The sequence below is a fragment of the Rhea pennata genome, chromosome 2, assembly GCF_028389875.1.
Source record: "Rhea pennata isolate bPtePen1 chromosome 2, bPtePen1.pri, whole genome shotgun sequence".
Taxonomy (NCBI): domain Eukaryota; kingdom Metazoa; phylum Chordata; class Aves; order Rheiformes; family Rheidae; genus Rhea; species Rhea pennata.
The window spans coordinates 135078790-135083463 of NC_084664.1; positions in this window are offsets into that span (position 1 = coordinate 135078790).

Sequence of the window (4674 nt, forward strand, 5' to 3'; positions counted from 1 at the left end):
CATAGCAGGCCAACAGAACAAAACTCAGTTTCATTCTCTTCTACAAATCCTAGAAAATGTATGCAACTACTTACAATAATAAGCATCATATCTATAACTATATATGCATATATCATTTAAAAACCATTTTTCCAGAACATTAATCTTGAGTGCTTTCGCCAGATCCCTTCCCTCCCTTCCACACCCATCTTTTCTTATAAAATTAACTCCAAAATTTAACCAACACATGAAGCATCTTGCCATGCCAGCTTTAAGAATGTTGAGAACAGCAAAGAGGTATAGTGTTTTGTTTTGCTTTTGCTGTCTTTGCAACTCTTTTGGAAGCATTTCACAGCCACTATACATATAGTCCAACTTCACTTATCTAGGCAGTCACTACTGCAAATTTGTCTGAGAATGAAGACAGCAGCATTGTTTTATTTAACTGATTTGAAACATTCACATACAGCTCAGACACTAATGTAATGAGTTAGCAAATTAAAATTTCACTACAAAAATAAGTCTGTCATAATTCAGCAAAGTTAAAATTGGCCACACATATTTACTTTTTAAAAAATTAATAGAAGTGTTAAAGATTTCAGAAATTAGTAAAATGAGAATTTTTTGCTGGAATGTCAAATAATGCATCTGCAAAGCAACCCCACAAATGGATAGAGCCAGAAGTGTTCTCTTCTGCAACACATTAACTCTTTCATTAGAAGTTAATCTACAAAATATTTTAAAATCTACAAAATAGTTTAACAGGCCCTATAAGCTAAAGGCACTAAAACAATCCTGACTCACTGCTTTGACTCAGTTACTCCAAAATCTGAAATGTTTTCTAGTTTCCCGTCTACTGTTGTAGCTTTCAACCTGTAGTTCAAAGACCAGTTGAAAAAACTGTAGTCCACAAAATACAATAACTCAAATTATTGGCCACACGTCTCCCATATTTATACTCTTTTTTGTTGAACCACTTCCCAGACAACCCTGTATGAATTCCACAGTCTCCTCCTCATGTGACAGTTCTGTAGTGTGTCTGGAGGCTAAATTAACAACCTACAATAGCTGCAATGAACATAAAACACTTACTGCAAAAAGCTGATCAGAGCACAGGTATTGAGAAGTACCTATGGAGGTGCTTAGGCTACTCAACAATCATCAGCATGGCTGTATACTCTCTAAGTTGCAGACTGGACTGAAAAAAATCTCCAAATTTATCTTGTGAACTCACTCACTTTGGGAACTCTAGTTCCCAAGTGCTTCTACTACTCCAGAAAAGAGCATGTGTTAACATCACTGCCACGTAGTAGGACTGAGTCATTGGAACAGTGTCACAAATGACAGGAAAGATCCTTCTTCTTAGGACAACTGCAGAGTGGTCTAGCTAGCTTAAAGCAGTAATTTCAGTTTTTTTCAGGGTCTGCTCTCTGGGGGCTGCTCCCATGCTCTAGAAACCATAGCATTCACCAACAGACTTTTACCAGCAAAGAGGAACATTACTCCACAACAAAGACGTGGCCAGTTTCATTGACACATTTCACTCAGATGAGTAGCTGTCATTCCAAAAATGATAGGGAAAATTGGCAGTGAGTCAGCTGATTCCTGAGAGCTCAGTACAGGGACAATGCCTAGCAGTCCCCGACATCCTCAGGAAGGTACACACTGGTGGAGCCACTGTTCAGCTTGAAACCAGCGAAGGAAAAACAGTAAAATACCTCCAGTAGTAACTTATCTGCAGTAATTTCAACAGTGATCTACTGAGGTTGTCCCATAGATGAGCCCTCAATTCTGTTTTTTTTTCTTTGTTTTTTTTTTTTTGAACAAAAGATGAGTGCTTGCAGACATCCAGCCGGACACCAAGATGTCTTCAAAATCTGCAGTATGAATTAAATAAATTATTAAAGAAATTATAATGCGTTAGCCCTATTGTTCTAGGAATGAACCTGCTGTAGCATTGCTATAGCAAACTGTCGAAGATGTTTGGAGCCTAGAATTCCTAAAAACCTTCAAAAAGGCTACAGAAGTAACTGAGCACCACTAAATGAATATTTGCACATGAAAACTAGGGTTTTCTGTCTAGTCACTGTCAGAAGAAAAAAGAGGTAAAGATGCATTTGAACTCTAAATCATGGCCACTAGGCAATATTTCATAGTTATTTTATTCCCCTAGTTCTCCCATTTCACAAATAGGACATGAAATTTCACAAAAAGACCAGATGTTGGCAAAGGCCAAAAGAGTCCTAACCTAAAAAAGGGTACTGAAGGCTAACAATTATTTTACTGATTTCACAAAACTAAAGCTAACTTAGGGCATGTGATTTACTTTCAACTCTAAATAGACCAAGTGACCTCTTGAAGCCCTTTCCAGCCTCATTTTCTATGGTCATCACTTCTGTGATCAACAAGACACTTTCCCTTCTCTAAGCATCAAATTCCAAAGAGTTTCTGTTTAATCTTATCTATTTAGAATTTCCTGATTAAAGAATTGCCAGACGAGATAAAAGAAGCTGACATGATCACAGAATGTCATGATTTTAAGATAGCTGCCAGAATCTTGGTCCAGAAGACAGGAGGTCACATTTGTATAAGGACTTTTCAGAGGAGTAACTAACTGCTAATAAACGTCTATTATTTTCTACCCTTAAACTTGCTAGGAAGTATTGGCACATAGTGATAGTGGCAGGACATCAGGAAAAAGAGCATTTATCACATCCATACAATGTCATATATTAATATGCATGCCTCTGATATAGCAACACCAAGAGGCATCCTAGCAGCTCATGGATAACTGTTTGGGAAGTTTAAGACATAAAAAATACCAACATTTGTCCAAAAATGGACAAGAAATATTGGAATATCTGGATGTAGTATTAGTTATTTAAACTGATGGGTCCAAAAAAAAATCAAAGTAAAAAGTTATCACTTACTGAAGGATGAAGTTATGTACTTTGGCAATACAGTGATAGTGGTAGGACCTCATCATATAAAAAGAAAGTTCAAGTCATGAAGGCAAGAACAATATCACATGCAATATGAAGATGTGACAATGGTTTACTATACTCCATAGACATTTCACAAAGGATCTCAACTACTCACTACTCATACTGTTAGACAGGTAGTCCAGGCTGCTAAGAGTTAACTGAACTGGAATAAAATCTTGTACAAGAAGCTGACCAGGATATAGTAATATAGATCTGAATCAGAATGACTGCTTCACCAAATTCCTGGTACTTAACTAAGATCACAAGAAGAAAGAGAGATTACTTTCCACATTAAGTTCTCCAAATCGTCTACTACCTCAAGACACTTGTCTGTCGAGTAACATTTGTGAAGTTGCAGACTTTTAGAGAATGTTCCTACCTGTAGGCCAGGCTGTCCTCTGTAGGATGGCAGTCACCCACCAGAAAACGATCTCTAGAGCTGAGCCTTTACAAGCAGTGAGAAGATTCTCATTATCAGAGACTCAGCTGGACCAAGCTAGACATGTAGGAAGACCATTTTAAAATACAGTATGTAATGTCTGCCTATTAAATAAATTAATTTCTGCTTTCAGGCAATATTTTGATACATTTTTTTCCTCAATAGTTTGCTAAGTCTGAGCTGCCTTCAATGAGGTCCACTTTCCACAAAGGATAGCCTTACTAGAATCCTTTTGTAAAGGCAGGAAATCATAGAATTACAGAATTGGTAAGGTTGGAAGTGACCTCTGGAGATCATCTAGTCCAACCCTCAAATGAGTGGCCCATACAGGAATCGAACCCGCAACCTTGGCATTATTAGCACCACACTCTAACCAACTGAGCTAAAACTAACCCAAAGCCAAGATTGGCCCCATTGTAGGCCATGCCCTCACCAACGGGCACCGTTCCACAGGGTTTGGCCACAGCAGACAGAGATGGGGGCTAGTAACAGAATCACAGAAGCTATCACAGAATCAGTAAGGTTGGAAGAGACCTCCGGAGATCATCTAGTCCAACCTCCCAAAGATTTCCTGGTGCTGGTTCCACTGGGGTTTGAACCAAGGACCTTCAGCATGTAAAGCAGATGTGATAACCACTCTTCTAGGAAATAACCTGGAAAGTCCTCTACTGAGAGCTGTGAATGTTTCTGGTGCTTCTAGAGCACAGAATGAACTGTGGTTGCCAATGCTGGCAAACATTGTCAGACAGAAACTAAACTCCCAATGCTATACTACAGGTTTTCTCCATTCAGACAACTGAGATACAGGATGTCCCTTGCATGAGACCCTAATCCTGTAACAGCCAGATACCACAGATTAAAACCTTTGAAGAGCCACAGATACTGCAGAAAGCTCATGTAAAACATCATCTCATGAAAGACATCTCTTAATCTATAGAGATCTCGTCATGCTGAGCTTAAGCTGTTAAAGAGAGTTAAACGCTTAACTTTTGATGGATGGGAGCAGATAACATCAGAGCCCCCTTGCTTCCCGTTCCGATGCCCGAAACACCAGAACTTGCTTAGGACAAAGTGAATGATGTTGCCTTCTATCCTTCAGACACCAAGTGCAACCCCTACCCCAACCAATGCAATGACACCGAACAAGACCTAGGAAGAAGGCATGCACTGCCAGATGACAACTAAGGTATCTCATAGTATGTCATTATGTCTGTGCTAAATCACTATAGTAAATTACTGTACTATAGTAACTATAGCTACTGTATTTAAGGA